This window comes from Triturus cristatus, chromosome 6, assembly GCF_964204655.1.
Source record: "Triturus cristatus chromosome 6, aTriCri1.1, whole genome shotgun sequence".
NCBI classification, from domain to species: domain Eukaryota; kingdom Metazoa; phylum Chordata; class Amphibia; order Caudata; family Salamandridae; genus Triturus; species Triturus cristatus.
This window is the reverse complement of record NC_140589.1, coordinates 998,540,049-998,558,399: the sequence shown is the minus strand read 5'-3', so window position 1 is coordinate 998,558,399 and position 18,351 is coordinate 998,540,049. Positions and strand designations below refer to the sequence as shown.

Sequence of the window (18,351 nt, the reverse complement as noted above, 5' to 3'; positions counted from 1 at the left end):
GTAGGAAAGGTGCAGAAAGAGGTAACAGGGGTGCAGAAAGAGAAAAGAGGGGTGCAGGAAGAGGCAAGAGATCTGTAGAAAAAAGCAACAGAGGTGAAGACACAGGCAAGTGAAGTGAGGAAACAGACAAGAGATCTGCAGAAAAAAGCAACAGAGGTGCTGCAAGAGACAAGTCAGCTGCAGAAAGAAGCAAAAGATGTGCATAAAAAGGCAATAGAAGTGCAGAAAAAGCATCAGAGATGAAGAAAGAGGCAAGAGGGGTACAGAAAGAGAGAGAAGTGCAGAAAGAAGCAAAAGAGGTGATCAAAGAGGCAAGGGGATGCAGAAAGAGGCAGGAGCAGTGCAGAAAGAACCAAGAGAAGTGAAGAAAGAAGCAACAGAGGTGCTGAAAGAGGCACAAAGTGTGCAAAAAGAGGCAAGAGGAGTGTAGAAAGAAGAAACAAAGGTACAAAAAGAGGCAACAGTGGTATGGAAAGAGGGAAGAGAGGTGTAGAAACAGGCAAAAGAGTATTGCTGAAAGAAGCAACAGAGGTCTAGGAAGAAGCAACAGAGGTGCAGACGGAGGCAAGAGTGGTACAGAAAGAAAGAAGAGAGGTGTAGAAAGAGGTAATAGAGTTGCACAAAGAGGGATGAGGGTTGAAAAAAGAGGTAGTATGGGTGCAGAAAGAAGCAACAGAGGTGCCGAAAGAGGCTAGAGAAGTGCAGAAAGAAGCAACAGAGGTACAGAAAGAGTCAAGAGTGGTGCATAAAGAGGAAAGAGAGATATAGAAAGAGGCAAGAGAGTTGCACAAAGAGGGACAAGGGTTGCAGAAAGTGGCAGGAGGGGTGCAGACAGAAGCAACAGAGGTGCCGAAAGAATCAAGAGAAGCGCATAAAGAAGCAGGTGAAGTACAGAAGGAGGCAACAGAGGAGCAGAAATACACAAGAGAGGTACAGAAACAAGCAAGAGAAGTACAGAAAGAGAGAAGTGAGGTGCAGAAAGAAGCAAGAGCAGTGCAGAAAGAGCCAATAGAGGTGCAAAATGAGTCAAAAAGGGTGCAGAAAAAGGTAGGAGGGTTGAACAAAGAGGCAAGAGAGGTACAGAAAGAGGCAATAGGGGTACAGAAAGAAGGAAGAGAATTGCAGAAAGAGACAAGAGAATTCCTGATAGAAGCAACAGAGGTGCAGAAAGAAGCAAGAGAAGTGCAGAAAGAAGCAAGCGAGGTGCAGAAAAAAGCAAGAACAGTGCATAAAGATCCAACAGAGGTGGTGAAAGAGACATGAAGGGTGCAGAAAGAGCAAGACAAGTGCCAAAAGAGGTAACAGAGCTATAGAAAGAGGCAAGAGATGTGCAGAAACAGGCAGGGAAGGTGCAGAAACAGGGAATAGGGGTGCAGAAAGTGGCAAGAGATCTGCAGAATAAAAGCAACAGAGGTGCTGAAGGACGCAAGTGAGGTGCAGAAAGAGGTAATAGATCTGCAGAAAAAAGCAACAGATGTGCCGAAAGAGGTAAGAGAGATGCAGAAAGAGGAGAGAGAAGTGCCGGAAGAGAGAAATGGGGTACAGAAAGGAGCAAGAGCAGTGCAGAAAGAACCAATAGTGGTGCAACAAGAGTCAAAAGGGGTGCACATAAAGGTAGGAGGGGTGAACAAAGAGGCAAGAGAGATACAGAAAGAAGCCGTAGGGGTGCAGACAGAAGGAAGAGACGTGCAGAAAGAGGCAAGAGAATTCCTGAAAGAAGCAACAGAGGTGTAGAAAGAAGCAAGAGAAGTGCAGAAAGAGGCAAGTGAGGTGCAGAAAAAAGCAAGAGCAGTGCAGAAACAGGGAACAGGGGTGCAGAAAGAGGCAAGAGAGGTACAGAAAGAGAAAAGAGGGGTACAGAAAGTGGCAAGAGATCTGCAGAATATAACAGTGGTGCTGAAAGACGCAAGTGAGGTGCAGAATGAGGCAATAGATCTGCAGAAAAAAGCAACAGAGGTGCCGAAAGAGGTAAGAGGGATGCAGAAAGAGGAGAGAGAAGTGCAGAAAGAATCAAAAGAGATGCTCAAAGAGGCAAGAGGGATGCAGAAAGAGGCAAGAGCAGTGCAGAAAGAACCAAAACAAGTGCAGAAAGAAGCAACAGAGGTGCAGAAGGAGGCACAAGGGGTGCAGACAAAGGCAGAGAAGTGCAGAAAGAACCAACAGAGGTGCTGATAGAGGCACAAAGGGTGCAGAAAGAGGCAAGAGAAGTGCAGAAATAAGTTTTGGAGGTACAAAAAGAGGCAAACGTGGTGCAGAAAGAGGGAAGAGAGGTGTAGAAATAGGCAAGAGAGTTGCACAAATAGGGAAGAGAGGTGCAGAAAGAGGCAGGAGGGGTGCAGAAAGAAGCAATAGAGGTGCTTAAAGAGGCAAGAAATGTGCGGAAAGAGGTGCAGAAACATGCAAGGGAGGTGCAGAAAAAATCAAGAGAAATGCAGAAAGAGCTAAAAGAATTGCTGAAAGAAGCAACAGAGGTTTAGAAAGAAGCAATAGAAGTGCAGAAAGAGGCAAGTGAGGTGCAGTACAAAAGAAGAGCAGTGCAGAAGGAACCAACAGAGGTGGCGAAAGAGGCAGGTGAGGTGCAGAAAGAGGCAAGAGAGGTGCAGAAAGAAGGAACAGAAGTGCAGAAAGAAGTAACAGAGGTGCAGAAAGAGGCAAAAAGGGTGAAGAGAGATGTAACAGGGGTAAAGATAAAGGCAAGTGAGTTGCAGAAAGAGGGAAGAAGGGTGCAGAAAGAGGGAAGAGGGGTACAGAAATAAGCAAATGAGGTGCAGAATGAGGCAACAGATAATATTCCCATTCTTTCTTTCCTCTATCCCTGTATTAACCCAACGGCTCTTTTAAGAGCCAACCTTACCTCACAATTTTTTGTTATTTTTTTTAAGCTTTCCTTTTTGAAATTTTTTTTTTGCCGTGCGCGTACGGTACGCGTAATAGTTACGCGAAGTTCGCGGAGTTTTTCTCGCGGAATTTTTCCGTTTACGCCGTGCGCGTACGCTACGCGCATTCGGCGATTTTTTGAAAAAAATTTTTAATTAATTTTTGCCCTTGGGGGTCCTGCTGGGACCCCCTGACAAAGGCTAGGGGGTCAGGAACTGTCCACCCTGCCCCCTTTTCACGTTCTCCACCTTTGTTTTTCACCCCCTCAGACTGCGAGAGACAAAATGGCGGCCGACACTTCCTGGTTTTGACCGATTCGAATGTTTACTGAGATCTAACAACCAATCAGAATCGCGCTCATGCACGGCGGCGTGCGCGTACGGCAAGCTTACGGTACGCGCTCGGAGCGCGCCTATAGATATATATATTGATTTAAATGCTATTTTCTCAGGAAATACTGAACAGATCTACACGAGACCTTCAAAAGGCACATCCCTGACCTGAGGGCTACCTCTCTGCCAAATTTCACGTAATTCTGTTCAGCCGTTCGGGCTGTAGCTCGGACTAAAGGTCCTATGGAAAAATGCATGGGGAAAACGTGTTTTGGGACCCCCCCTTTTTCTCAGCCCCCGCTTGACGAATCCCCCGAGACTTTCAGGGAAGGAGCGGAACAGAGCGCCCCACCTATTTTGAGAATTTTGCGAGGATTCGTCAATCGGCGCCAAAGTTATTCCAAATAGAATGTTGCGGATTTCCTATGGAAACACGGTCCTAACTATAACTATCTACTGGCGACCGCCAGTAGATAATATATATATATATATATATTATATATATTTCAAACATTATAGCACATATTATGGCCCACAACCACTGAAAATGACGATTTGTGGGCACTATCAGTGCAAATATTCAACAGACAGCCATGGCTCAGAGTATTTTCAGCACAGAAGCATCCTGAATGCCCGTGAGAGCCATGTCTGTGCTCTGAATTGTGGTGCTTTCTCTTTTTACGGTAAGCCTTCAATGTATAATCTGCCATCCCTTTGTGGCTGCTCACAGTAGGAAGAAAACCTCACTTCCCTCCTCGAGTAATCTCTGCAGCCTGAGAGGAACCCCCTATTTTTATGGTGATCAATATGAAGAAAGGCCCCTATGGAGAGACAGTGGCATAGCAAAGGTGCCATGGGCCCCATCCAAGCAAGAAAAACGCCACCCTTGCCAAGGTTGGGTAGAAAGTAATTAGTAATATTAGGGGTTGAATTTACCTTTCACAAATCTTAAGTATCGGTGCCACTACACCTGCAGTGCCATTGATAGCTAAGCCACTTCACAGCGAGTCTCTCCAGCCTGAACTCACCCTTGTCTCTCTCACATTAGAATCTCAAATAATGGACCGACTTCTCAGACTCACTGGATAGGGTGAAGTCTGGCAAGTTAAATGCTGAGACACAGGCGCTTTCAAGTGGAGGGGCAGCGCCCAAGCTCACAAGTAGCCAGGGTTTAAAGTGGGATGAAAAAACTGAGGGTCTCTCAAAGGGGCGTGGCTTGTGTAATTGAGGGTGTGGCTTTAAAACACTTAAGCTAAAAATCTGTGATTAGCATAGTGTGCCGCCCGACTTGTATTTTGCTGTTTCTGTCATTACATCCAGATATATGATACAACAAGTAACATCATACCTACAACAAGTCAGAACTATTGGCTTTGTCAATGGTTGTTAGTTGGATAAGATAAATAAGCAGCAACTATGGCTTGTATATAATATTGAAAAAGCTTCCACTTAAAGGCCTGGTGACACCACGACAATGTTGCTGTTCTGAGTTTCAAAAAGAGAAGGGAAATCTAGAGAGAAAATAACTCTTTAAAAGATTTCCCTTCCCCTACAAGGCTCACCTGGCATGACATGCCGTAACTTCTCCACTAGTGAGAAGTGAGCTGTGTGAGCATGTTCACATTGATGTGCCTCAGTGCCTGCTGCCACTGCAAACCAGGAAAAAAACGGACCGCCAGTACCAAGGCACAAAACAGAGCCAGAGACACGTTTCGAGACCTTTAAAAATCTGCGGGTGCTCAGACCCGGTGAGACCCTGCCCACTTAAAGCCCTCCGTGGAGCTGAGCGGGCACTGAAGTTACAGGCTGAGAGGACTAGAGACTGCACCTGTCAGAGCTTTACCCTGATGCGTACAACCGGGGAGAGACCCTTCACAGGGAAAACCGCCCAAAACTTAGCAAAGTCGCTCTTTTACGAATCGTCCGTGCTTTATATGCAGCGCGTCATGCAGCACGGTTGTCGCTTCTAAGCGCTGCCAGTAACGGTGTTCCATTAACCCAGTGTAATGGTACTTCACTGATTAATGTCTGCGGGTTGTTGCAGGTTGTGGACTGCTACATTCATCTGTTAGGACGGGGGCTTGTTTTTGGATCATCAGGCTTAGAGCGAAACATACAGAAAACAGAAAAAAGGAATAGAATGATAGGAACACATGAAAAAGGGGGAACGCAGGGATGAAAAATAACATGCAAGTTATGGGTGGTGGAAGGATGACGCATGCGTTGGAATTAAGTCAAGGTGCCCTTGGTGTTCAAAAGCTCCAATCCCGGGCAGCGCTGGCAACGGGCTCCCAGCAATAACTTTGGCTGTCTACCTGTATACACTGAACAGCTTTTTTGTTTCGTTTTCTTAATAACATTGGCGTTCTTTAACAACTCTAATCCGTTTTGACATGGCAGGTATCTTGCAGCTTTGTGAGGGGTATTGAAATTAAACATGGGGGAGGTCAAAAAGGTGGCATGTCCCATTTTAACACTCATAGGATCATTCGCTCTCATCTGCAGAATAAAACAGCTAAATGAACTTCCACCAAACTTAGCACCAAAGTAAAACTACTCCAGAGAGTGGCTTTGCTTGTTAGTTTGGTCGAAATCTGTTCAATAGTTTTTAAGATAGCAAAGTTTAAAAAGTGTTACAGCATGGGTGTGAAGGGATTAAATAAGCATGAAACTGGGGCATTAAATCAGTATTGCATTGGGGTACATGTTATGGTTTGCCTAGCAGTTATCAGATATGAATTGCAATCCTTACTCATAAATGCAATTTGTGTGTTTCTGAGTGAATGTATACATGTGCATAAGTGTTACAAACTAAGCAGAGAGTACTTGGTTCACTTGACATGGGGCTAACCAGAGGCGCTACTAAAAATTTCGGGGTGGGGGGCTAATTCTTCCAGCGATAGTCAGAGTGGAGATGCTGGGTCTCTAAGAAGGGGTGAAAAAACAACAAAGCCTCGTTGGCAAGTAAATGGTCATTTAAAGACCTGTGAAGTACTCGGGTGCGGCTGTGTGCGTGCCGGGAAGCTGTCTCAGCCCTGGCTGCCCACACACAACAGGGGGATGGAGGGGTGTCTTAAGCCCTTTCAGCCCAATAGGTGTTGCGCGCCTGTGGCTGACATGGGTTCTACTATTATCTGGCCAACATGCAGTGGTCGAAGTGGGCGGGAACGGCAGGGCACGGCGTACCTCTACTTCTTCAATTCCAAGGAATCCGTTCCCCAACTTTTTTATTTTGAAAATGCGTCCCAGGACGCAAGAATTCGCCACCGCCTATAAATAAAGCTCAAGGTTCATAGCGCTCGTGACGGGCGGGAAGGCACAGAAGTAACAGGACTCTGTCTTTTACTTCTTGTCCAGAGAAGAAAAATACAGTGTCCACTTCTGCTCTGCCGCTTCAGCTGCCCCTCCCCCACTTTTTCCTTCTTCCCTCTCTTTCTGTCTAGCAGTTCTCCTCTTACTCAAAACCGTGACTTTATTTGCTCCCCTGTGAAATGGATCCAAAAAAGAAAAACATTTTTGCTGGAAATGTCGTATTTTAATTCCAAAGTGCAGCATCTGGAATAAAAGGTTAAAAATATGAAAAATAACTAAATAAAGTAAGACAGAGTGGTAGCAAACTGGCCAGATTGATTTTATTCACACCCAAACACATTAGCACCACTTTTACAGAGTTTGTCAGTAAAGCGCTCTTGTTGTTTTCTTGTCGTTGTTTTCCCTGGGCTTGCAACTAGTGCACCAATCCTGGAGGTACTGGATGTGTGGATTGGAAAACAAAATGTGTACTGCTGCTCTGCGTCCAGGGATGTGGTCTTTTTACCATACTGCTTACGTTTTGTAAGGATATATGCAATGGACATTGAAATGGGTCCATTCAGGGCCCTGTAGTCCTGTCCTTAACTATTCAGGCAAAAGCACTCACTGATTTCTGAATAGTGAGTATAAACGCAATAAGGTAACCATGTTGTTCCTGCTTACATTTCACATGGTTTGCCAAATTTAGCATTCCCTATGAGTGTTTGCTTATTCCAGGATGTTGTTACTTTTTTTGTAGGCCTTGTCTAGTGCGTAATTTAAATTGAGCCGCATCCATGTGCCAGCAACAATTGGGTTGTAGTTGAAGGCAGTGTGAGTTTTTCTCAGTGGGGCAGTATGGTGTTCAGTGGGGGAGAGGATGTGGCACTATGGCCATAGCTACTGAATTTGGAACTGGAGAACCAGGTTCAGCCTTAATAACCAGTCCACCAGACGACTCTCCTGAGAGAGCACAATCCCATGCTAGACCTTAGAAGGCTGCGTTAGAGCTTAGAAGCGCAGGTGTTGTAGCACCAGCAGGTGGACTCTAGCATAACAAGTGTAGGTTAACCTTCAAGGCTTGTCCACCACAATCCATGCTAAAGTTCACCTCCAGTCTTGCGGGCAGGCCTATGATGCAGCACAGCCTTGAACAACAGTGACTCTGTCACTGTGGTCCCAGGATCCTTTAGAAGGGCCAGCTTTAGGGCAGTACAACCGGTCTGACCGCACCGGGTGCTGACTTTCGGTGGAGGCATTATGTTTGCAAGTATATTAAGGTTTTAAAAGCGCTTGCTGCCTCCTTCCTAGCCTCCAGCAATTTTCGGCAACAATATCAATATCATGATGACTCTGGTGCTTAATGTTCTTGCTAGAGAGAGATCTAGTGGAAGTTTTGATTCATGGAAAGGTAGCTCAGAGGGTTAATGTGCCTGCTGCAAAGAACATGTACCATGCAGATTGTGAGAAGTTGGCCTGGTTTATCCTGTCCACTAGTTATAGTGGGCACCTTGTACCTGTACAAACAACCCTTATTGATGAAAGGTTTAAATTCAACCTTTATTGAAAGCTATCCTAGTGGTAGCTATGGAGAGCAGCCTTCAGGCTAAGTCTTGAAGGAGTGTAAAGCAGCTTGGTTTACCAGATTATAACCTCTTGAATTACTAAATGAAAGGAGATCCACACAAGGTATATATAAAATATATGTATTTATTTCTAAACACTCACTATTAATCTCTTTATGAGATTTGAGTCCAAGATACACAATAATACAGTTCTAAAATGACAGTAAATAGCACAATATACAATGTGACCTAGGGGCAGAACAAACCATATATTGAGAAAGTGGTATAAGAACCACGACATGACTAGACACAGTACCTAGAGCATGTAGAATTGCTGGGACTCCAAGGAACCACCCAAGGTAGTGACACAGGAGACCCACGAGGGACACGTGCAGTGTGAGAACACAGGCGCGAGCCCCGTTCTATTCTATGGGAAAGTCGTGGGTGGAATTTTAGACGTTAAGGACACTTAGGAGACAACTTTGAGCAAACCCCTTTAGACTTAGGGGGCTCTAGGGCCAGCACCCACGGGCGCACCAGAGTACTCGAGTTACCTCACCCAGGGAAGCCGGGTGCATAGATGTCAAATGGTGTCGGGAATCGTCGTTGATTTCAATGGCGATCTGCTTCAAAGTGCTGCTGCCGGGAAAGAGAAAAGTGCCAGTGTGATCCAAGCCTGGATCGAAGATCAGAAGAACCGGAAAGCAGAGGGGACAGAGTCTGGGTCACTTGCCAGTGACCAGGGGCATGATAGACAAATGCCCACCGATGTCGGGTGATTCAGGTGCGAAGAGGTGAAGCTTGACTCTGCAGTCACGAGGACCAGGAGGTGTCAATGACAACCAGGAGCTGGATTCAAACTGTCCCACAAAGGATGTCGAGTGCTGCGGTGTCGGTGCTCGGATTGAACACAACAAGCCTTGGCAACAGCAACCCATGCAGGAAGAGAAAAGAGTCTACGGTGCGGACCGGCAAGGTCCTGGGGATTCCCCATGCAATGGAGAGTCAGGGCACATCTGGAGCAATTAGGTAAGCCCATTTAGAAGTAAAGTTGCCTTTACAGGGACCCACCAGTCGACGGACTAGGGATCGCGAAGGGACCTCGAGAGAAAACACAAAGGGCCAGCTAACGGAACATTCGTGGAGTGTAGGTGGGCAATCTTCTATGCAAATGCTGCTCGGGGTCAGAGCTACAAGTAACCCAAAGCTCAGCTGCAGGAGTCATTGGAAAGCTGATGCTTCTGCAAAGTGACGCGGCATCCAGGGGTTCGGGTTGCACGGTTGCCACAAGGAATACGGGCCGATGACTTGCTGTGGGCACTGATCAACCTCTAAGACCACAGAAACCCACCTCCTGCATTGAAAAATTATTCGGAGTCCGGCGGGAGCTTCGGAGATGCAAACCGGTCAGATACATCTTTGGTGACTGCCTTGCAGGGGAGTAACTCCTTTACTCCAAGGGAAATTCTTCACTCATCTAGTTCAATGTAGATTGTCGAAGTTCCAGGATTCAGTATCAGAGTTTCGTCCAGGTGTAATCTAAAGTCCTGTAGCCAGGGGTTCCTTTCTTATACCCAAGGAAGGAGTGGGATAAACTCTAGGAACCCATCTATGGGAGGGTCAGGAAAGAGGGGTGGCTACACCCATTTCCTTTGTCCAGTTTCGCACCAGAGCAGGGGCTGGGAGCCCCTGCAACCGGTTTGAGCAGGACTGTGCACAGGGACACTAAATGTGCTCCCAGTGCTGAACTTCAAAGCACTCTTGGAGTGTACCCACCCAGCCCCAATACACCAAAGCCTGTCTGGGAGGTGGTGACTCCTCCCTGTGACAGGAAACCTATTGTCCAGACCTCCCATGCCGGAGTTTCGTCCAGCAGCAGGAGGGCAGACTCGTGCCGGTGGCTGGCAGCATCCATTTTGTGACGCCAGTGCTCTGTTAGCTCTTACCAGGTATACCGGTGCTGTCATGTCTCTCCCTCTAGATGGGTGGGATCATACTTCCACACCAGTTACTGGTGTGGGGGTATGATTCCAAAGTGGTTGACAACAAACACAACATGTTTCCGTGCAGCCATCCCAAAGTTAGCATTTACCGTTTGGTTATAATGCACTTAAGAGTATATAGTTTGGCTGCATCACAAACAACCCCGGAATAAAGGTTCCAAAGACTGCAGAGGGGCTCTGCTTATGCATGGGCACCCTCTCAAATAAAACCCAGCACACTGCCTTCAGGATTGGTAAGGTCTTCCATAGGGGTGGCTGATAGGTTTATATGTGCAGTGATATGAAGAGATATAAATGTAAAATGATACTTGTATAGCACACTACTCAACCGCAAGGGTCTCAAGGCGCTTGTACGAATACCGCTGTGGAACCCATCCTGGCTTTCCCTGTGAGGCGTCCACTCTTGGGAACCCCCAAGGTGGAGGCCAGGCATCCTTAGCGCTGTGGGGGCCGTTGTGGAGATTAAGCAAGCTATTGCCCAGAGTTGCAGAGTGGGACTCCATGATTGGAATGGCACCGAGGCGAGAATTATCAGGTCCGTGGAATGTTTGAGCCCAAGACCCGCCGAGACAGGGAATTGAACTCTGGTCCCGGGCTAGACCTCTGCATCAAGGTCTGCCGCTCTAATCATTGAGCCACACTTCTCCACATTGAGCCACACTTCTCCACCTATATCTCAGTAAGGGGTGCATGCACCACCTTCCCCAGGCTGCTGTAGCAGACCTGTGGTGTCATTTTGGAAGGCTTCCCAGGGGTGGCACAATACATGCTGGAGCCCTTGGTAGGCCTCTGGGGTACCTAGGCCCTGGGTACATAGTATACCATACACTAAGGACTTATAGGGGTACCCCAGAATCCAATCTGGAGTGTACCGATAGTACTTGTAATCAATTTAAGGGAGAAAGCAGATAGGCTGCGGTCCTGCTTAGCAGGATCCCAGCCAGACTAAGTCTGAAAACCAGCAAAACACCAGGAATAAAACAGGGGCAACCATGCAGTCAGATTGCACCATCCTACACCGATCACAAAGTGCACATAATGTATATAGGTCAGTGGGCTACTGCTTTGGTCAGAGAGATCCTTTTGTTACTTGCAGTTTGTAAGTTAAAATCCTAACATACAACAGAGAGCTATTAACTTTCATCTATGAGCTGCACACAAACTGCAAGGTATAAATTAGAGCGTTATGCCCCCCCCCCCCCCGGTCATTGATTATCCTAATGTTGCAAAAAGTGTTCTTTTGGACAGAAATCAATTCTGATTATTAAAGAGAACCCCCAACCATGGTATTACATTTAAAATTCTGAGTTTATGGTTCTCCAGACCAATCACTATTAAACTATACGGCCTAGTAGTATGTTTGTCATGTGACTCCTACACCTTGTAGTCCTTAGTCTTATGTAACATTTTCTTTACAGTGATTTACACACATATTGATTGTCTCTGAGTAATGTGTGTGATGTAAAGTGCTCTGACACCCTACACTGGTATGAGTGGCGCTGTAAATCAAATTAAATGCATCTGAGAGAAAGTGTGTGGTTATGGAGACTTGAGGGGCACTGTTAAAGGGTGGTAGTGAGGGAATCCATGGCAGAGGTGGTCATTAGAGAGCAATAATAAACATTAATGCACAGGGCACCACCAGTGCTAAGGCTGGCCTTGCCATTGAGGCCAGTCTGCCTCACCCATAGTTAGCTCCATTGGCCTTGTTTCAGAAGTAGTAGCTGCAACTCACCAGGGATTGGCAATGCAGAATTTGCACGCACACCAAACTAAGTTCGCAAACTTCACAGTCTCTCTGCTTCATTCACAAGCACTTTTAAAATGTGCTGCTTGCTGTGGGGCCACTGGAATTAAAATATGCAGCAAAGGAGGACAAAATTATGCTGCAGTGTTGACTAAATTATGCATTAAAAAAAGGCTGCAGCGTGATGTAGTATATTTTCTGATATTTTATTATTTTGACATGTGTACACATGCTAACTGTCTTTGGAAAGATTTTGCCTTATTAGTACCAACGTAACATACAAATGCAACAGTGAGAAAGGTGATCAGTCAACCCTTGTAATAAGCCATCCACTCCGCAGCAAAACAAGTCACATTTTGTATTAACTTTTGATACGTTTGAGCTATAAACAATGTATTAGTTTAAATGGTCATATCTTGCATTAGGAGGCAAATATGGCAGAGCCATAATTATATAGAAAACATTTGCAAACTAGGATATTTTGCCATTCATGTTCGAACTGCTGTTGTGGAAAAAGGAGAAGTGCTGATGACAAACTCCATGGCTCGGCGACAAATGGCTTGTGCTTCCACATTTTATTGTATCTGGGACATTCTGTGATTAGAAGCATATCCCACTTTGTGAATGTGTTTTAATGTCAATAACTCATTATAACTTTAAATAATCATGTGTGTCCATTGGTCGATTAAATTGGGCAGTGAAATGCCAAACAAATACAAAAAATTGGGATGCTTGCGCGTTCTGGCCACACCTTTGGCTCCGCCCACTGAGCCAATCCTTGGGTTATTCCCGCCCTCTGATTCTCCGCCCACAGTTCCCCTACTTTTTTTCCCCCACTTCGACCACTGCCAACATGCATCAGATTTCAATGTTAGGTGCTTCTTCATGTTCTGAAAGCGCCTCGATCACATCCCACTCCGTATCTGCAGGAGTTTTGCTCCACTGCTTGCTCCTTGGTCCTCCACAGCTTCTTCCTTCATCTCTATACAGGCACTTTTTCTCTTAACCACATTCACGTTTCGCTATTCGAATCATATCTGTTCTAAGCTTCTGTGATCCATATCTCTCTTTCTTTAATTTATGGATTCTCAAAAACCTGACTCTAGTCTTATTTCTCTTTTTCTTGCCCCTTGGTTTAGTATCTACATTTTATTCCTTAAAACATTTTTATTCAGTAAGCCCTCTCTTTTTTCTCTCGTTTTGGCTCCTTTTCCAATCATCCTATTCAGGAGCATGCTCTGTTTCTCTATCTGTCTGTGTACCTGCAGATCTGTCAGTCAGTTTTTTGTCTCCCTGCCAGTCAGTCAGTCCGTCCGTCCGTCTATTTACATTTGTATATAAAAGTGTATGGTTGTACGGGCCATTCGTTACGTGCTTTACTTAACTAACAAGTGATGCTAATAGTCACTATGCTTGAAACAATCAAATATTTCATTTCCATGTCTATCTCAGTGTTATGAGTGGTTTGTTTGTGGCAGTTATAATGTAATTAAATAATTTGGAAATCCGATTGCATTTCAGTTTATTGCTCAACACCTTGATTTCTAATGGGATCTCTGTGGAAATCTCTTCTGATAGATCCTTGCTGGCTGGCTGGCTGTCTGACTGTGTGTCTGTCTGTCTCTTTGTCTATATTCAGACCAGTGCTTGAAATGGAAAAATAGAAGTGCAGCTACTCTCTACCAGAGTACCTGCTTGTTTCTGAGAAGTGCCTGTACTCTCCAATTCAAAGTATTGCATTTCTCTTAAAAAGTGCCGGTACTGTCCCTTTCAAAATAAAAAAGTGCCGGTACTCCGTACCGGACAGCACCGGCCCATTTAAAGCACTGCTTCAGACTATATCTACTGTCTGGCAGTCTCTCTCCCCGGTATATCCCCTTGTTGCTCGAGTTTCTTTTCCCCCTCTCTCTCTCTCCATCACCACTTTTTAAGTATCATCTCAACTCGCTTGAGCCCTTCTGTTTCCAAATGCCTCTTTTCACGTACTTTATTTATGCCCATCCGTTGTCCCTCTTTCTACCTATCTTTCCACCAGCTGCCTCCCACCTCCATCAGTTTCCTGTCAGCCTCACTCACTCTCTCAGCAGTCACTCTCTTTAGCCCCCCTCTCTCCCCCTTCTTCCTTCCCGTCCTCTCTCAGCCCTCTACCCCTTCTCGCTATATTCCCGCTGCCTCGCAGGTGCATCCCATGATGATAGCACGTGCACGAGCCCACTAGTGCGCTCAGCAAGTGCTGTCACCATGAGTCACTGCCTACCCCTCTCTTTGAAGCAGGCTGAGACTGCCCACGGACACCGAGCGTTCAGCTTGAGATCACAGCAAAGTTACTGGGGTCTGCAGCCCCTGGGGTTGCCTGGCTTCCCGCAGCTTGGTGAGCTCCTGCTTCTGTCTGGGGGGTGCCACTCACAAGTGGCCATCATTACTTCACACAGCAAAGAGGACTTGGTGGACCTCACTTCCCGGATCTTCCAGAGGAAGCGCCTGGTCGTTGCTGTTCTCTGCATCATCATGGTGCTGCTGCTGCTCATTGCCATCCCATTCCTCATCAAGCCCCACCCAAGGCTTCGGCTCATTACAAGATTATGGGGACCTGCCGTATGATATTTGACCCTTATACTGCCAAGCAGCCTAGCAGCACGGCCGTGGAGGTGGTCCAGGACCTGAGCGCCGTGCCCCCTCCGCCTTTCATCTAGGGCCCCAAGGGGGACCAGGGCAGGACAGGGAAACCTGGCCCCAAGGGTCCCCCAGTGGAGGCTGGGCCCCCAGGACCGAGGGGTCCCCCCGGAGAAAGGGGGACCCAGGAAGACCGGGCTACCCAAGACTTGCCGTGGCTGGGACAACGGACACCACCGGGAGGACTGTGACTACCTCTTTCAGCAGACCCAAAACCGCCTTCTATGTGGTGCTGAAGAGCCCCCACGAGGGCTACGAAGTGCAGAAGTTTGACGACGTGGTCACCAACCTAGGCAATTACTACAACGTGTCCACAGGCAAGTTCACCTGCCCGGTGCCCGAAATCTACATTTTCACCTACGACATCCTGATTAGAGGCGGGGAGACAGCACGAGCATGTGGGCAGACCTCTGCAAGAACTGGCAGGTGAGCGAGGGCTCCGGGGCTGGAGCAGGAGTGCACACTGGAGGCACTGAGAGCAGGGCCCAGAAGTGAGGGAGTCACAGGCTGAGCACTGGGAGGAAGGAGCGCTAGGGCAGAGTATAGGCAGCAGAGCAACAGAGACTAGACAGTAGGAGTATGGGGCAGCGGAGAGCGCAGAAGCAGAGCCTAGAAAGAAGTGGAACACAGCCTGGGAAGTAGGAGTAAGAGGCCCGCGCTTTGTTTTTTTTTGGACAGATTTGCGCACCCAGCGCAAATCCGGCCACTTTTTGTTTTTCGAAAATGCTCTTTTGGGCCCTGGGGTTCCCTGTGGGACCCCTGAGCAGGCCTAGGGGGTCAGGGTGTTTGTACCCTGCCCCCTTTTCCTTATTTTTCACTCTTTCCCCCTTTTTCTTTCCGAGTCACAAGATGGCTGCCAACATTTCCTGGCTTGGATTGTTGGCAGCCAATCAGATTTCACGATGAGATGTGTGGTTAGGCTCCGCCCAGATATCGATATTTTTTTATTTTTGAATTTCTTAGAAACTACTGAATCGATTTACACCATTTAAAAAATGGCGCTTTCTGAACCAAGAGCTACCTTTTTGCCAAATTTGGTGTAATTCCGTTCAGCAGTTCGGGCTGTAGCCGTGTCTAAAGTCTCCTATGGAAATTAACATGGGGAAAACGCATTTTGGGACCCCCCCTTTTTTCTTGGCCCCCGCTTAATGAATCACCCCGAAACTTTCTAGACAGGAGCTGCCCGAAGCGCCCCATTAGTTTTGAAATTTTCGGCGCCAAAGATATTAGCAAAAGAAAAAACACTTTTTGAATAGAAACGAGGTCCTAACTATAACTACCTACTGGCGCCCGCCAGTAGGTAATATATATATATATTTCTTTCACCGGAGTGCTGGATGTTTATTTCCTAAAAGGAGTATACCTATAGTTTGATATATATATATATATATATATATATATATATATATATATATATCATATAGAAACTAATGAAGAAAATGACCAAGAGGAAACAACATCTTGACTCATCATGGACTTTAACAACCAAAGTGGAGAAATCAAACGAATCATTCGTAGGAACTGGGAGATCTTAATGCTGGATGAAACGCTAAGAAAAACATTGACGCCATACTTGAGTATCACCTATAGGAAAACAGCTTCCTTGGTGGATATTTTTACGCAAAGTCATTTAGAACTAAAAGAACCAAAAACATCTTCATGGCTTAATACTCCGGGGTTCTGGAAGTGCTTGAAATGTCGAGCTTGTGAGCATGGCCAGAACCTAACAACTTTCCAACTTCAGAATGGGAGCACAGAAAGCATCCTATACCACATCACATATAGATCTAAGTACGTTGTCTACAGATTAACATTTCCTTGCAAAAAACACTACATAGGAAGTACAATAAACAAATTAAAACTAAGAATCCTACAAGGATTTCAGCTATTCCATGGCAAAACACTTCCATGAATTTCATTCAAGTGACTGCAAACAACCGAAATACTCAGGGATAAAAATTGCAAAACCAACAGAAAGAGGCAGAGATTGAACCTTGAAATTACGAAGAACAGAATCTCGAGTCATCCTTGCGATCGGCACTGAACATCCATATGGACACAACTTGGATGCAGAACTGCACGTTCATTTGTAAATAGTGAAATTCTACAAAATGACAATTACCGGGTAGAATCCCCTTCAACACCTTTGTATATATTTTTTCACACTTTTATATCTTCATTAGATTGTCGTCATCATACATTTGTTTATCTTCTCACATAACTCCCACTCATATGCTCGCTATAGCTTAAAATACTTTTTAACCAGAGTTGATTCATTTGCTGGAACTAAACATCTTGAGAGTATGAGCAGAACATAGACATACCATAGTGCCATCCCCCGGCCCCCCCCACCTTTCTCGTTTTGGCGACAATAATAGGTATTATACCCATAAAGTACTGATGGACTCATATAAAATGTACTCACATAAAAGGCAACATCAATGAAGTTTTGATTGGTCTTGGACTCAACTTGTACTTTACATTGATTAGGTCCCACAGAGTAGTTTCATGGAACCATTGCTAAATATACAATTGGATGGAATGCCTACCATAGTGAAGTGATATGTAGTCCAGAGTCGTATATCCGAAACGTGGTATCAGGTGTACTGAATAGGCATGGGACTGTGTAACAGAATAATGATGGAATATAAGTAACTTTGATAACATTGAGCCTCCAGCATGAAATCCTATGGTAAACTCTGTTTTTTAAGTGTACATATCTGAATTTTAATCCTGCACTTGCACTTTTTGTAATTGAAAGTACTTTACAAATAATGTTAAAATGGCTGATGAATTAATCCATGTCTGCTCGAGAGGACCAGCAATCTAGTTGTTCAAAAATAGTAAACAGTAACAAGGGGTTAAGCACCAAGCACTTTAAAAATACAGTCTAGACGCGAAGGACTCTATGGTCCAGTAGAAGGCTATTGGAAGCCAAAACGAGTAGACCGTCCTGTTTTGTTCGTTTTGCACTATGGTGTGGTAATAAATCATCTTTAAAATAATTACCTCAGTTTTGGTGCCGTGACTTTCGCCGTGCAAAAGAACTGTCCACGGAACGCGAAGGAATTCCATATGTATAGTGCGTCCAGACGGCGGGAGGAGAAAGGAGAATCGTTGCATATATATATATATATATTTTGATTTCAACAAGCTCCACACCTCCACACGGCGAAAGTTCCACAGCATCAAGGGGCAGATATCCACAGGTAATTTACCAAGAAAAGTGCTTTATTAGTACACCATTGTGCAAAGCATGGACGGTCTACGCGTTTCGGCTCACCGCCTTCAACTGGACCATAGAGCCCTGCTGTCTAGATCGTCTATTTAAAGTGAACATGTGCAATTAGATCCCTTTGTCTGTTTCTACTATTCACAACATAATAGTCCGCTGACCCTCATCTTATACACAGATATGGCTACATATGGCCGCCATTTTTTACTCATGTTTGTATCGGTAGGGTACATGTCATTATTCATTGCATGGCAGTAAGAGGCAAAATGCATTAATTCATAGTCGCTCTATGAGGAGATGTAAACAATTAAACATTTTTATGCAAAGTATGCAATCTTTCTCCCTCAAAGGAAAAAGGAGGTTTTAAAATAAAAAAGACAGACTTTAAGAATATATGATGACCTTTTTGGATGTAAAGTGCGATTTGTGCTAAAAACATTTAAAATGAGCATTCATATTATACAAACTCAATAACTTAAATATCTGTAAAGTACTAGTTGATCAATCAAGTTATTGTTCATAATACCTTTACTTTCTAAAGTGCAATATTCGATCATTTCCAAAAGAATTAAACGGGAACCATGTGTTAATTAAAGAGTTCATAGCAATTAGTCCCTGCTATTGTGTG

At 45.3% G+C, this 18,351-nt stretch overlaps 1 protein-coding gene and 1 pseudogene across 1 annotated transcript in view; both read left to right on the top strand.

Moving 5' to 3' along the window:
* The window catches only part of MYCT1 (MYC target 1), a 203,517-nt gene that overhangs the window by 183,303 nt on the left and 1,863 nt on the right, over window positions 1-18,351 (top strand). The gene's annotated exons all lie outside the window — the stretch shown is intronic.
* On the top strand, window positions 14,324-14,983 carry LOC146820911 (complement C1q-like protein 2 pseudogene; annotated as a pseudogene).